Below are 16,769 nucleotides of genomic sequence, written 5' to 3'. Positions count from 1 at the left end.
TATTTAACTTTGGATGTATTTATACGTATAATAGCACATACAGATTCTATGTAAACCCATCTCGTCTTTTTTCTAGCATTGCAAAGGGGCCAACCTTATTTCAGCAAATGTAGTTTGCATGTTCAGCTACATCTGTTGAAATACTTTCTTCTACGCAACTGTTAAAGGTGCAGGAGCTCTGTTTTCTATGGCCACTGACCTCCATACCTGTTGCAAAGAAGGAATACTGGTGACCATGCCCTAACCATGTTTGAGTCCTAAACCATGTGTATGCTTTAGGCCTAGTACACCCTATGGACATGCTTGGATTACCCAAAGTTCCCCCCATCTGTCAGGGACTGGACTGAGGGGGACAAGACTGAGGAGGAATGGTGGAGACCGCCCCCCTCCTCCTGAACCTTCCAGAGAAGAGGAAGGCAGTATTGAATTACAGCAGTGGTTTGAGGAAGGTCACAGCTCAGAGACAGGTGAACAGAAGAGTTGGGAGAAGTGAAGGGGGAGACAGAGCAGCCAGCTGACACGTTATCACTGGGGAGAATTTCTAGCCCCCCTTCCTCCAGAACCCAGCATCCATTGAAAGTAGAAGAGCAAAGAACTTAGAGACTTCACCATAAGGGGAAGTGCTGTTGCTAGGAAGGGAAGGGGGAGGAGCTCAGTTGGAGCAATGCCATTAAACTAAGAGGCAGTGTATAGAGGCCTCTCACTGTGAATATTGAATATAGACTTGGTAAGAGCTTCCTTGTCTACTTCTTTGGCTGTCATGTGGGGGGGAGGACTGGAATTCATTGAACCTGACACTATCCATCACTTTGTACATAGTATCTCTTATGGCTCATAAGAATATAAGAAGAGCCCTATTGGACCATGCCAAAGGCCTGTCTGGTCCAGTATCCTGTTCTGACAGTGGTCAACTGATTGACTCTGGGATGCCCACTAGGAGGACTTGAGTTCAACAGCACATGTCCCAGGAACTGACATTGGAGGCAGAACATGTAGCTAGTAGCTACTGCTAGCCTTATCCTCCAGTTGCCATTTAACTCATGGAGGGTGCTTTGTGCTGCTACTGCATTTTCTCCTTCTGCATGGTACAAACATTTTCTTTATTAAACAGAAGAGTCACCCCCTGGAACCCCAGGCCACTCCACTGCTCACCTCAGCATATGAGATTCAGTGTAGACAATTGACAGGCACCAGGAAGCTGGCAGCCGCTTGAACATTACATGCGCTTGATGACACTTGGTAACCTTGCAATTAGGTGCACTTCTGCCTTTCATAACTCTGGCTTTCTGCCATTCAGCATATATATATTTAGAATGCCTAGGAAGAAGGGACCTGTTGGTTGACTTCTCTAAGAGCACTGCAGGTCAACAGAGAAGACCTCTGAGTGTTGGGGCTGTAAGATAAGGGAGCCCTGGCTTTCTCTGACGCTATGTAAAGCTGTGGCTCATGCCCTAGAAGAAACCCGATTGGATTGGAAATGAGCTGAAACGTGGCACTGTTGATTTTATTGCTGAAATCAATTGCACGACATTGAATAACACAAACGAGAGGGATGTTGCTGAAATCAATCCGGCTTCCTGTTTTTTTCCGGGCACCCTGTTATGTTTGGCCAAAGCCCTCAGGGGAAAGACAGAGCTTTTTGAGACCGGCAACGCTACTCAGAAGCAACCAGGAGTACATGGAAACAGGAAGTTGCCTTATACCACACCAGACCATTGATACATATAGCACAGTACACTGATGTGGGTGGTTTTGGGGGGGTTTTCAGACAAGGGCCTTTCTCAGCCCTACTGTGATGGCCTGGGACTCGGACTCAGAACCAGAGGAGTCTCAGTCCGTAGTGGATCCTTTGCCTCAGGTGGCATCTGAACCAAGTCTGGGGCCTGATTCTGAAGAGACCCGGTCTGCACAGGTTCCCCTGCAACAAGCACCAGCTGGGCTGAGTCAGGGGCCTGAGCCTGCCCTGGCTCCAGATGTGGGGATTATCTCATTGCCTTCAGCTGGGCCATCACGTACAGCTGCTCCACTACCAGTTGGGTCAGGAGAGGCTGAGGCGGCCTCTGGGTCTAAGTAACCCAACGACATCTCCCGAGCTGCAGAGACTCAGGTCTGAGAGAAGGAGACCTGAGTATTCACAGGAGGAGTGCTTGCCTTCGGGCAAGACAGGGAGGTGAGTCACCGGGGGATCAGGACCAGCTGTTACCTCGACAAATATAAAAGGCTGTCAGACCCCGCCCCAGGTTGAGGGAGCAACATTGCTGTGTGCCAGAGATCCTGTGCCTGACCTTGCCTGGTTTCCTGCCTCATGTCCTGACTTGGCCCTCTTGGACTGATGCCTTGCGGAACTCTTGGATTTGGGTCTGGACCTGGACCACATTTCACAGGTTACCACCGGGCCCAGCACACCTACCTGGAGATACCAGGGATTGAAATTGGAACCTTCTGCATTCAAAATGGAGGCAGTACTGCTTCTGTATATCAGTTGCTGGAAACTGAAGGAGGGGAGAGAGCTCTTGTGCTTGAATCCTGCTTGCAGTCTTCCCATTGGGGCAACTGGTTGACCACTATGAGGACAGGCTACTGGACTAGAAGGGCCATGGCCTGATCCAGTAGGTTCTTCTTATGTAAGGAAAGAGAGAAGAGTTTCAGAACAAAACGCTGAGCCGCCTAGAAAGCCTCTCAAATATCTCAGATTAGGAGGAAGGAGGAAGCAAAACATTAGGAGTAAATGCATGTTCTTTCCTGAGTGGGTTAAAAAAAAAAAGTTCCTCAAGGAACTAATGTAATTGAGGGAGGGCAACACTGATCTTGTCTTTCTTTTTCAGTTAGATTTATCATTCATTTTCTTCATTTACCATTAAGGCAGGTCCAGTGAGGTTGCAAGTAGTTTACGGCCTTTAACAAATGGCCTCCTACGCAGGCCTGATTTAATTAGGAGACAAGCCTTATTATTTGACCTTAATGGACTTCCTATTCAAAACGGCAGCCTCTATTTCCACCCCCTCATCAAGACAGATAATCAGCCCTCTTATTTTTCCAAGGCTGAAGTTTTGAAGGGTTGCTGAGCAGCACTGAGCCATCAAGCAGTGCTGGAAATGGCAAAGTTAGCCCTAAAGGCGCAGCTGGATATGGCAAAGCAAAGGAGATGCTGAAGGGCCGTGGCTCAGCAGCAAAGCAGCTGCTTTTCATGGAGAAGGTCCCAGGTTTAGCTCCATCCAGCATCTCCAGGTTCGGCTGGGAATGTTTCCTGCCTGTAACCCTGGAGAGTTTCTGCCAATCAGAGTGAACAATACTGAGCTAGGTAGAACCGTGATCTGACTTTCTATGGTTCTCTATGTTCCTACAGTAAAAATGGCAACAGAGAGTAACCACCGCATTGTTGTTGCAAGGCAGCTGGGTCAGGACTTGAAATATTTCAGTTCAATAAAGAGATCACTTTCCTTCCCTTTCACTCCAAATGAAGGCCTATGAATTCATTAGTTACTTATTATTGTAATAATGCTATTATTTCCAGGAATGTGTCATTTACCGGAATCCAGCTGGGTAAATAAATGCAAATGGCTAATTTTGCCTATCAGCAGCCAGTTTCTATGGTACCATGTCAAATGATGAAACAACCTTAATCTCTTATTATAAAGTGCAATTGAATATCCAGATTTTGTTAATTGCATTATAGCCAAGGTGATTTGATGACTCCCCCACCTAGATATATGAATTTATTTGTGAAAATGCTGACATTTGCATACTGTTTCTAAACTCAAATAATAAGTGTTTCCATTTGCAAACAAGTGTCTGTGGTTTCTGTCCTCAGTCCCCCCCCACCCCATTTTGCTTCCATTTTTTCAAGTTGAATAATAATAATAATATAACTTATTATTTATAACCCACCCATCTGGCTGGGTTTTCCCAACCACTCTGGGTGGTTTCCAACAGAATATTGAAATACAATAATCTATTAAACATTAAAAGCTTCCCTAAACAGAGCTGCCTTCAGATGTCTTCTGAATGTCAGGTAGTTGTTTTTCTCTTTGACATCTGGTGGGAGGGTGTTCCACAGGGTGGGTTCCACTACTGAGAAGGCCCACTGCCTGGTTCCCTGTAACTTGGCTTCTCGCAGTGAGGGAACTGCCAGAAGGCCCTTGGCACTAGAGGTCAGTGTCCGGGCAGAATGATGGGGGTGGAGATGCTCCTTCAGGTATACTGGACCGAGGCCATTTAGGGCTTTAAAGGTCAGCACCAACACTCTGAATTGTGCTCGGAAATGTACTGGGAGTCAAACATCCTTAGGTACCTTAGGGAGAAGCAGCTCAGAGCGCCGTATTTAACTTTTGGTATACTTGTGACTTGATTTAATAGATACATTGATGCTTTACATATCTTTTACATATCTCCTTAGAAGTAAGTTCAGTGGGACTTGCACGCTTATTTGGAAGTGATTTCCATTGTGTTCAATGGGGCTTGTTTTCAGATAAGTTTCTTTGGTATTGTACCCCAAATGTCATAACTTTTCCAAATGGTGCAATTGTATGTATTACAATCATACAGAAAATATTTCAGGCTCCTAAAGCAGTCAAGTAAGATTAGATTTGATAAAGCTGTGAAGACTTAATTTCGCTCCCCACTTTGCTTTCCCACACTTTCCCCTGTTGGATACAGCAGAATTCGTCTAAGCCTTGAAATTCATCAAGAGCTGAAGGAGGAAATGAGAAAGAGGGATTCTTCCCAATTGCTCTGTCAGACACATCCAAAGTTTGTTTCTGGGGCCTAATCTGACCTGCTGGTCAATTTAATCTGGCCTCCGTGGTAGTACATGTCCTGAGGTAAAATCCTAAAAAAAGCTCAATAACTTCAATTGTCAACAAACCTCAACAACTTACGGTAAATCCTAAGAAAAGCTCAAGAACTTTGGTCTGCCCTCACTCATGTTCACTGCATATAATCTGGCCCTCTCTGGAAAAAGTTTGGGCACCCCTGCTCTATGTAGTTGCTACCATCTCATGACCAAGGAGGCACTATGAGGGGACAGGAGCTCAGAGACTGAGTGGTTACCAGGAGGAAACCTCACGACATAATTCCACCTTTGGGCTAGCAGATTAGAAACCTAATTTCGGATGGAAAATTATAATTTGGCTACAGTGAAAAACTATTGCAGGAGTCATCTGATAAAAGGCAATTCCCTTTCACAGCAAAACCAGTTTTAGGAAGAGTGAGGTGGCCACCTCTGACAGCTGATTTTGGGTGTCTCCGAGGGGAGAGGCATTTGTGGGATTTTCTGCCTCATCTGCCAACAATACCTTGCTCAGCTTTGAATACTAAGCACCTTGATGGGAGGATGGAGGGCAACAACACACCATTTGCTGTTTCTTCTCAGGTAGCAAATTGCCTGGGAGGTGAGTGTGCTGCTTCTCTAATGGCTCCTGGTGGGATACTTGCAGAATTTGCCTCATCTGCTAAAATCTCTTTGCATGTCCCCTGCTGAAATCTGAAAAGTTTTCCCATTTTGAACTCCCCATAGCTTACTCCTGTATGTACTTGTGACACATGCAGAGAGGTCTTTAATCCCTTTCTCTCTCCAATAAACCAATGGGAGCTCTCTCTCTTTCTCAGACTTCTTTATTTGCTGTGACATGAAGCCTCATCAAGGTTGGAAACTGACTCCCCCCCCCGGGGGGGGAGCAATTGGGCAATGTGTAAACTCTAAGGACCAGCTGAAAAGTATGCTGGTGATCTCATCCTTCATAAAGAACCTGATTTCCAATTATGTTTATCAGTCACTTCAGGTAAATAGTGACCTAATTGCTGAATGATCCATTGTTGTTATTGCATTAGCCAAAGGGCTGTTGCAAAGATGATGCAGGAAAGTCCTTCTCTGTTGCTCCACAGGGTAGGATCTGAGCCAATGGGTTCAAATAACAAGAAATGGGACTTTGACTTAACATTAGGGATAACTTCCTGACAGTACAAGCTGTTCAGCAGTGTAACAGGCTGCCTCAGAAGGAAGTAGACTGCCTTTTCTTAGATGCTTTTAAGAGGAGGCATGATGCTGATGTTGCTTAATTTTATTTGCAGAGGCAGATGGCCATCTAGCAGGAATGTTGTCATGGTGCATTTCTTATATCAGCAGCGAGTTGGTCTGGATGTCCTTTGAGTTCCCTTCATCTCTTTGATTTGCTTGCATATATAGGGATGCAGGTGGTGCTGTGGGTTAAACCACAGAGCCTAGGACTTGCCGATCAGAAGGTCGGCGGTTTGAATCCCCGTGATGGGGTGAGCTCCCGTTGCTCGGTCCCTGCTCCTGCCAACCTAGCAGCTTGAAAGCACCTCAAAGTGGAAGTAGATATATAGGTACCGCTCCAGCAGGAAGGTAAACAGCGTTTCCGTGTGCTGCTCTGGTTCGCCAGAAGCAGCTTAGTTATGCTGGCCAAATGACTCGGAAGCTGTACACTGGCTCCCTTGGCCAATAAAGCGAGATGAGCGCTGCAACCCCAGAGTCGGTAAAGGTAAAGGGACCCCTGACCATTAGGTACAGTTGCGACCAACTCTGGGGTTGCGGCGCTCATCTCGCTTTATTGGCTGAGGGAGCCGGCGTACAGCTTCCAGGTCATGTGATCAGCATGACCAAGCCACTTCTGGCGAACCAGAGCAGCACACGGAAACGCTGTTTACCTTCCCGCCGGAGTGGTACCTATTTATCTACTTGCACTTTGATGTGCTTTCGAACTTCTAGGTTGGCAGGAGCTGGGACCGAGCAACGGGAGCTCACCCCGTCACGGGGATTCAAACTGCTGACCTTCTGATCGGCAAGTCCTAGGCTCTGTGGTTTAACTCACAGCACCACCTGCGTCCCATACCTTACCTTTACCTTACTGTGCATCAAAGTATTGGCTGCACTTACTCAGTTGGGTCAAAACCCTTTGAGAATTTCTCATCCACACACTTAGGGAGACAAACACAAGAGCTGGACCCGGCTCCCACAAGCGAGGCTTGTCTTCTGCAGGAATTGTGTCCTTTGTCTCCGGTGTCAAAACATCAGCATACCTCACTTGTCTATCTAATCTTCTCACCTGAACTATTTATGGTATTTTTCTAGTGCCTGTCACTGAAGTATTCAAACATTGGTAGGGGGGGGGGAATCCCTCAGAAATGTCATTTATGCACACTAATTCTTTGCAACATTCTGATCTCTCCAGGTTTCGCAATCCCCCTGCCTTCTTTGTCTCTGTTTTAGGTGCTGCTTGCTTGTTGACTCTCTGCTTTCTATCAGCTTGACAGGTTTAAACAGCCATAGTAGAATTCCTTTGGCTTGAATGTTGGGCTAGTTGCCTTCTCTGCCAGCTCAGAACCCAATACAAAGACTCCAGATGGTCACAGTAGTAGATCTATGCTTTTGATATAAATCACTTGGCCTTTGGATGGAAGCCTTTGAAACGACACCCTGTTCAAGTGCTCCTTGTAGAAAGAGGCTGCTACTCCCAGCTTTAAGAAAACACATACTGTTTCTACTAGATTATTAAAACTGTGTGGAGCTTGGAGGGTTGAGTCCTTGTTATTACTTAATAAGTACCAGATGAGTTTCAATGTAATGACAACACAATGTGGAAAACAATACGGAATAGCATTTTATTGCGCGCACACACATTTTGAACCTTTTCCATGGAGAAATTACTTTTGTTCACACCCACCTTTGAGATTTTTCCCTTTGGAAACTTCTGCACTACTGCAATTCAGTTGCAAATGAAGCACAATCATCTCCTATCCAAACAAAGCTGAAGTAAGGGTAATGGCCCATTGTCCGATTTATCCCTTGCTATCCCACCCTAAAACTTCAAGAGGATTAAGGAAGCAAACTAGCTTTACACATAAACCAAAGGACCTTTGAGGACCTCATGAGTAAAAATAATTCCTTGTCTTTAAACCCATTATTTCTATGTGGATCTGTGCCTTAAAAAAAATTATTTAGAAAGTTTTGTGAACTGCAAAGAGTTGCCTAAGCAAGGCATAGGCAAACTCAGCCCTCCAGATGTTTCGGGACTACAACTCCCATCATCCCTGACCACTGGTCCTGTTAGCTAGGGATGATGGGAGTTGTAGTCCCAAAACACCTGGAGGGCCAAGTTTGCCTATGCCTGGCTTAAGCAGTATACATGATAATAAAATTAAATTGTACGAAAAAGTCACTAAAATCTAATCTATCTATCTCCACTGGAGAATTTAGGTCCACTAATTTAAGTGGGTGTACCCTGAGTGAAACGTAGCTCAGTTCCAGCCACAAGAAAACTTCATGTCCCATTCTGATCTGCTTTTATTGATGCTCCATTAAGCCACATCAGTTTCTTTGGATCATAAGATAAAGTTGTGCTGCTCTTCCCATTATTGTAGTCAAGGTTTTGTGGTGCATATACATGTATTTCCAGGTAGCTCGCTACTTCCTAGAAGGTGGAGGTGGGGAGATAACAATGTCCTGCTAAAAAAACCAACAGTGTAAGGATATCTGCTATTTTCGTAAGGAATTTTCGACCTGGGCGGAAGGAAGGCATTTGAAGAGGTATTTCACATTCAACACAAGCGAGTGCATACAGAGAATATGCGAGGTGGAAAAGGTACTATAAATCTTTTATTGCTCTGCGTCTGGGATGACCACGTTAGTCAAGACTCAGTTATGCAGATTTTTCCAAAACTAATGACAATAAAAACTTTACAGCTCACTGGGCCTTCACATACTTTTTGCTCACACTCTGTCCTTTATTTCTTCTGATCCTTTGCCCCATTTCTTTGTACAGAAATAGAAAACAGTCTTGTAGCATGTCAGACGGTCAGTTCATCCAGCACAGTGTTGGACAGAAGCTGTCCAGGGCTTCAGATCAGGAGTCTCTCACAGTCTGACCTGGATATCCCAGGGATTGGAACTAGGACCTTATTTATTTATTTTACCACATTTCCAGGCTGGATCTACACTGACCTGTTTCACTTTATTCCCCCCCATTAGAACAATATTAGGCATGCCGCTCTAAAATGTCACAGGGCATACTTGTTATTGGTATTGTTTGCATTGGTTTTCCCCATCAAATGTAAGTAATACCCAGCCACACCATTCCCAAAATACTGTTTCTTTCCCTGCTGCTGGTTGCTAGCTCCTCTGCTCCACCCTCTGGCATCACATTTTAATTCTTCCTCCCTCCCTCCTTGTCCTTTGTTACCTACCCCTCAAATACCATTGGAGAGGGGTCGGTGTTTGAAGGCAGTAAAAAAAAGGTAAAACGCTACATAGAGACATATGAGCAGTTTTTCAACGATACAGCAGCAGAAAACAATTAAAATTAGGCAATAAAAAAACCAAGGTATTAACACATTATGAATGTAAAAAGTAGGATTTCTACATCAGGCATAGGCAAACTCGGGTCTCCAAATGTTTTGAGACTACAACTCCCATCATCCCTAGCTAACAGGACCAGTGGTCAGGGATGATGGGAACTGTAGTCTCAAAACATCTGGAGGTTCGTCTATCTTAACCCTTCCATGATATTAAAAACCAGGAGTGTAGATCTGTCACAGCCCACTTTTCTTCCAGGGACCTTGAGGTATCATACATAGTTCTCCTCCCCCACCATTTTATCCTCACAACAACAACCCTTTGAGGTAGTTGTTCATTGGTGCTGGTAGGGAGGCACAAGCCCAATAGTAGGTGGAACCAGAGCCAATGGCAGGCAGAGGCATCCCCTGATTGGTTGTAAGCAAGAAGGCAGGCAGGCAGGGACTGGCTGAGGGCAAAATGAGGTTGGTGGGGCAGTGCACCATTTGCCCTAAGCAACCAGCCTCCACTGGCTGCAGGGTGTCCAAAGGCAATTGGAGTAGCATAGGATTCGCCCATGTTACTATGCCCATTCCCTCTCTCACCCATCCAGATGTGCCGCATAATGAGTTTACAATCTGTCGTTGTGACAACTCTGGGGATCAGGGTTCATTGCCAGTCTGATGGCATCCTTGGGTCAGAGCACGATCACTAATAGTGTGGAATAGTACTACTGTACGGGGGCAGCCTTCTGTTGGCCCACATGTGAACTCCGTCACAGTCCTGCCTATTCTTTCATCTGGGTTTATATTGCATATTGGCACTGAGATTTGCAGAATGGTGTAACTTTCATTTGCAAGCTGCTCTGTGGATGCATTTCAGTGGAGGGGGGAAACAACACATCTATACTGCACAAAATAATAAAAAGAATGGGTAGTCCCATGGCAGCCACAGTCTGGGTATGGATAGCTTTGCCGTGCAGGCCTCCAGTCCTTCTAATAAATAAATTAAGGGTGTCCCCCATTAAGCATCTATTCCTGATTGTTTGTTTTCTTCTTTCCTTCCACATCACCATGAGTCATGCTGTGTGATTTTTTAAAAAATAATAGTAATAGCAGGTCACAAGAAAGTTGTCCAAATTTGTCACGTTGTACCACAGCTAGCGATTTATTGGCTAGCTGTTGTGCAGCAAATGTTCTCTGTCTCTCTACAGAGGTCACTCTGCTTTAAAAAAAGAAAGAAAAAGAAATCCGGCAAACGAGAAAACAAAGGCCACTTGGGTTTGATACGTTCAGAGCAAATAGTTATCATCTGATTGAAGAACAATGACTCCTTAGAATGCTCAAACAGTGTTTGTTATTGTTTGGGAGCATGTGCTCTGCGGTCATCATATGATAAAACATACTGATACAGAAAAGGAGTGTGTAGCAGACACCCTCGGATCAGCTGTTCCTATCCAATTTTGGCAAGCTGCAGGAGGAAGCTATCAGGCGGGCTGCAATATGCCAATGCTGTTTGAACCACATTAGTCACTTGCTTTATTGTCTGGGCGGTTATCAAAGGAGTTTATTGCTTCTTCCTTCTTCCTTCTTGGATTCACAAAATTCCAAAGCGTTCTTTTGCTTGGAAGAATGTGAAATTGTGGGGCATAGTGCATTGTATAAACGATAGGCATTTGCTGCTGAAACATTAGTGAATGGTACAGAGGGACAGATTCCACTCTGGGTCTGAAAGCTTCCATCTGCAATGGAATGATTTCTTGCACAAACTCGCAGCCTCCATCAGCAGTATTCAATGACTGAATGTGCTTCAATGGATCAGGCTGTAGGCACAGGAACTATAAGAAACATGCAGAGGTGTTGCCTGGTATCCAGATTTGAGCATGTTAATATCTATGTTTGCATGTATCACCTTGAGAAAATGTCTCATTATTCCAGCCTGAAAAGAAAACACATATATTTGATATACAGTGGTACCTTGTTTATGAACTTAATCTGTTCCGGAAGTCTGTTCTTAAACCAAAGTGTTCTTAAACCAAGGCATGCTTTCCCATAGCAGCGAGGGACACAATTTACAAATGGAACACACTCAACAGGAAGCAGAACATGTTCTGCTTCCAAAGCAAAGTTCACAAACCAAAACACCTACTTCTGGGTTTGCAGTGTTCTTAATCCAAGTTGTTCATAAACTAATCTGTTCTTAAACCAAGGTACCACTGTATAGATATAGATGATCTAGATATAGGACTGTCAATGGTTTGGTTCAGATGTGGTGGCACCGTGGTCTAAACCACAGCGCCTCTTGGGCTTGCCGATGGTAAGGTCGGCAGTTCAAATCCCCGCGATGGGATAAGCTCCCATTGCTCTGTCCTAGCTCCTGCCAACCTAGCAGTTCGAAAACATACCAGCATGAGTAGATAAATAGGTACCACTGTGGTGGGAAGGTAAACAGCGTTTCTGTGTGCCCTGGCTTCCATCACGGTGTCCCATTATGCCAGAAGCGGTGTCGTCATGTTGGCCACATGACCCGGAAAGCTGTCTGTGGACAAACACTGCCCCCCTCGGCCTGGAAACAGAAATGAGCGCTGCACTCCATAGTCTAATTCGACTGGACCTAACCATCCAGGAGTCCTTTACCTTAGTGCTAAACCTTAATAAGTGTTGCCTGAATGAGCTAAGCCTTGTGTGTGCCAACCTCCTCATTCCTTTCCAGTGATGCTATAAGGAGGAGATTGGAAACAACCACTTTCTATTTAATGCTCACCACAGTCTATTGTAACGCCCCAAAGACCAAGCTGTGCTTACTGCAAACCATGGTACAGTAACTTTCCAAGATGATAAATTATGTGTTGAGCTTAACTTGTTTCAGTGAACCATAATTTACATTAACCACAGAATGTCCTTTCAGACTGTCAGGACTGGGTCATATCTAGAGGGAGCCAGGGGCTGAGAACCAGGAGTCTGGATGGGAGAGCAATCAGGGTTGGAGAACAAGCCAGGAGTCATGACTGAAGAGCAGGATCAGACAGCAACTTAGGAGAGGAGACCTCAGGACAATCTAGGTGTCAATGTGCGAATATATCGATCTGGCCCTTGATCGATAGAGCCGCGACTTCAGACAGCTTTACGATCCCAATCAATCACTTACAGCGGTCCGGCACGCTTCCTCCCAAGCTGCGCAATAACTCCTGCTGTCTCTTCTCAGTCACGGCTTTTAGCAGAGTAGAACACAGCGTGTAAAGCAGTCTTACTCCTTGTAAGCACACATAGACAGGTTCGTCTATTTACAGCTCTTTATTACAACATTTCAGCATCAAAGTCCGTCACTGCTGGCAGCCATTGCTGCAAACATGTCTCCCTCTCAGATACACAGAGGGAACATCCTTCTCCCCTCAGAGTCACAGGGGGAACTAAAACAAAACAGGGAATAGTTCCGCCCAGCTTCTAAAGCTTCTGTCTCCGCCCAGCTTCAAGCTGACGTCAGCAGGTGACACACACTAGGGAATTTAACCAGTTAAGTTCTGAACTATAACACCCCCCCTTGTGTCCCTGCGTGATACCTGTGCAACATCTTCAGTAACACCTTGTGAGATTAATCCCTTCCCCAATGCCTTGCGCCCTCCCTTGGCAAACCTGTTTGGCATTTGTGGAACCACCTCACAACTCTCAGATTCGCACTGTGCGAAACTTACCCACGCACCTGTGGCCTGGTACCTCTCTGGTGGGATACCCTTTGTTGTGCGACTGGACCTCCTAGGCACAAACTCAGGTGTTCCCTCTGACTCACTTTGATCAGCAGGTGTGTCCTCTGCATCATGGGATTCTCCTTCTGACTTAAAGCGTCTTCGAATCCTCTCCATCACACTCACGGGAGAACTAGGCTCACTCTTGGGCAGTCTCTTAACAGCTTGTGGAGATGCCCTATCCTGCTCCTGACCCTGGTCAGTGACCTGGTCGTCATCAGCAGCCTCAGCCTCTTCTTCCTCTGCCTCATCAGAACTGTCTTCTGGATCAGAGAGACATTCTGAGAGAACATCACGCCTGACAGGAGTCTTTGACTTTACATCCTCCTCTAAGAACTCAGCGTGTTTACTGATCAGCACCTTACTCTGATCACCTGACGGGTAAGCAAATCGCCATGCACGGGCTTCTGGCTCATACCCACAGAAGATCATTTTCTGGACTTTGGCTCCATCTGGCCCTTGCAAAGCTTTAGGCAAAGAGACAAGCGCAGGAGTCCCAAACGTCCGCAGAAAGTGAACCTGGGGTTTGTGGCCATTTAACAAAGAGAACGGTGTGTCACCTACCAGTGAGTTGTAGACACGATTCCAGGTAAATGACACAGCCCTCGTAGCCTCCAGCCAAAACTCAGGAGGCAACCTGGCTTCTTTCAGCATCACCTGTGCAGCCTTAACCAGAGCTCCACTCCTCAGCTCTGCCACCCCCCCTTGCTGGGGTGAAATAACTGTGTGACGTATCCCTTTCTGTTGAAAAAACTTCTGCAAAGCAGAACCAGTGTACTTAGCATTTCTGTCACTGATGATCGCTTGCACCCTGGTGGAAAACCTTAGTTCCACCCCCTCAATCCAGCTCTTGATCAGCTGTGCTGCATCCTCCCTGGATTTGAGACCGTGAGCCCAGGAATTCTGCGAGAAATCATCCAGAAAAGTTAGCAGAAACCTGGCTCCCCCTAGACTTGGTTCCTTGACAGGACCGGACAAATCTATGTGAACCAGCTCAAAAGGATTGGTGGCTACATGTTCCACCTTTGGGTAACTGCACCCTCTCACCTTTGCCTGCTTGCAAGTGTCACAATTAATGGCACTTTGACAATTTTGAATCCTACACCCCTTGGCAACCTCGGGCAGAGTCTGCAAGTCCTCTACCGACCCATGAATTGTTCTCTGATGCCATACGCATGCACATGTAACATTATGAGCGGGAATTGTAGCACGCTGGTTGGGAACTGTAGCACGCAACGCCTGTGCTTTCTCAACCTTCCCCTCACCTCCAAGAGACGTTTTAAGAATGAAAAGATCATTCTGTCCCTTCCGCACTTTGGCTAGTAACCTCCCCCCTCTGGAGATTGTGCAGACATCATTTTCAAAACAAACCTTGAACCCCTTACTTAACAAATAAGGCACAGATAACAAACAATGATGAACCTCTGGAACAATACAAAAATCCATCGCCTCCTGCAAGACACAAAGATAGGCATTAGTACACTTGGAAACTCTAGTTTTCTGTCCATTTGCAAACTTAATAGTCTGTCCCTTCGGAACTGCCGTGCAATTCCACCTCTCGACTGCAGGGGTCTCTGGAACCATGTTGCGGTTAGCTGCAGAGTCTATAACAAAGGCCATCTCAGAATTTTCCACTCGGCCGTCTTCGAACACTGCCATACTCGCAGAAACCTGATAAGACTCTTCTCCCTGCTGTTTACCACGGCCACCTGGCTCAGTTCCACGCCTGCCTGTCTTCCCAGGCCTGTTGCCATGGAAACCCGCCTGGTTCCCATGAGAAGTGTCCTTCACAACATCCTGCCTCGGCTCTCTGCTCCGGTGGGGGCAACTGCCACGCCGACGTTGAACTCCAGTGGAAAAACACTGCCCGGGGCTCCTCCCAGCTGGCCTGGCCTTCCTCCTTCTGGAACGGCGCCTCCCACCAGCCTGGCCCCCCCTGAAGCTCCTCTCTGCTTCAGCACAAAGGGAAAGTTGTTTAAACTCGCCTTTGGAACTCTTCGCCCCCCCGATCTGCTCACTAGCGCTCCTAGAGGCCAAGACATCGGGAACAGGGCCTGCCAGTCCAGCCTCTCCAGGACTCAGTCCATCACACAGACGTGTAGAAGCATTACAACAGCTCCCCAACACTGTCTCAGCCCCCATTGGGCTTTCTGGGCATCCTTCTGCCTCTCCAGGGCTTCCTCCAGGGCTCTGGCCTTTCGCTGACGCCTCACACAAGCCCTTCAGCACATTCCAGGCAGCCCACGCTGTCGTTACGCCCTCCAAATGAGGTCTCAGCGATGCATCAACGCATGCTCTGAGCATATTCAGCTCTTGTTGCAGCCTCTGGCTATCTTCAGCCAACACAGCCCCACAGCTTGCTTCAGCTGCTCCAGCTGCTGGCCGGCCAAGGGGTATTTCTTTTCTTGGCTCCCACTGGTTTGCTTCCCAGAAGCCTTCAACCAAGAACCATCCCCTTATTCTTCTGGACCACGTTGCCCAACTCTTTAGAGTTAGAGGCTCCACCGGTATATCCTGGCTTTCAGCCATCTTCTCCCGTTCTCCCGTTCTCCCAAGGTGCCCCAAGCTTACTTACGATCAGCTGCTTGGCTCTCCCTTCCGTGGAGAAACGTTATCGGCTGCGTCCCAGCTTCCAGCTTTTAGCTGCTTTTTAGCTCCAGCTCTCTGTGTCAGAAGCTCTCACTGCCTCTCGGAAGCAGGCAATTAATCATTCTTGCTCTCCGGCATCCACGCTGACTTCAAAGCGTTCCTGGAGCTCACACCGACTGCTTTACGAGCGTTGTCTGACCTTCCATAACCTGTGCGAATATATCGATCTGGCCCTTGATCGATAGAGCCGCGACTTCAGACAGCTTTACGATCCCAATCAATCACTTACAGCGGTCCGGCATGCTTCCTCCCAAGCTGCGCAATAACTCCTGCTGTCTCTTCTCAGTCACGGCTTTTAGCAGAGTAGAACACAGCGTGTAAAGCAGTCTTACTCCTTGTAAGCACACATAGACAGGTTCGTCTATTTACAGCTCTTTATTACAACATTTCAGCATCAAAGTCCGTCACTGCTGGCAGCCATTGCTGCAAACATGTCTCCCTCTCAGATACACAGAGGGAACATCCTTCTCCCCTCAGAGTCACAGGGGGAACTAAAACAAAACAGGGAATAGTTCCACCCAGCTTCTAAAGCTTCTGTCTCCGCCCAGCTTCAAGCTGATGTCAGCAGGTGACACACACCAGGGAATTTAACCAGTTAAGTTCTGAACTATAACAGTCAAGACCAAAGTAGAGCTCAGACACATAAAGGTTCACTAGTGCTCAGGCAAGGGCTGCACGTCCCGTTTTGCCAAATGAGGCAAAATGGGAAAGTGCCACCCTGCCCTGCTGCCATGCCACCCCCGCCAAAACTTCCCTTACCTGCATTGTGTGGCAGCACTCGTCAAGTGGCAGCAGTGACGGCGAGTTCCAGTGATATCTCACAGAGATCTTGCAACATCTTCATGGAAAGCACAAGATCTCACAGGAAACTGCCTGGGGTGCTGGCACCCCTTCTCCACTGGTGGTGATGGGGACAATGCCTTGTGGGCTTTTTCTGCCTGAGGTGGCTGCCTCAGCTTGTTCCATGTGTGGGCCGGCCCTGAGCTCAGATAGACCTTATTGCTCAGGCAAGATTCCAATGAGATGGGAAGTCTTCTTATGCTCCTCCCTACACAGGAGGAGCCAATGGTCACCCTGGACACATGGAGT

At 46.7% G+C, this 16,769-nt stretch overlaps 1 long non-coding RNA gene across 1 annotated transcript; it reads left to right on the top strand.

The window, feature by feature from the left end:
- The first annotated feature begins 11,291 nt into the window (after nucleotides 1-11,291).
- On the top strand, nucleotides 11,292-16,513 carry LOC309353418. The gene is made up of 3 exons (XR_014161830.1): nucleotides 11,292-12,358; nucleotides 16,302-16,357; nucleotides 16,392-16,513. It is a non-coding gene; the product is annotated as an uncharacterized lncRNA (long non-coding RNA).
- Nucleotides 16,514-16,769: the final 256 nt, after the last annotated feature.

Source organism: Podarcis melisellensis (assembly GCF_964234715.1).
Source record: "Podarcis melisellensis genome assembly, chromosome: 12".
Classification (NCBI taxonomy): domain Eukaryota; kingdom Metazoa; phylum Chordata; class Lepidosauria; order Squamata; family Lacertidae; genus Podarcis; species Podarcis melisellensis.
This window is presented reverse-complemented; position numbering and strand designations above follow the sequence as displayed.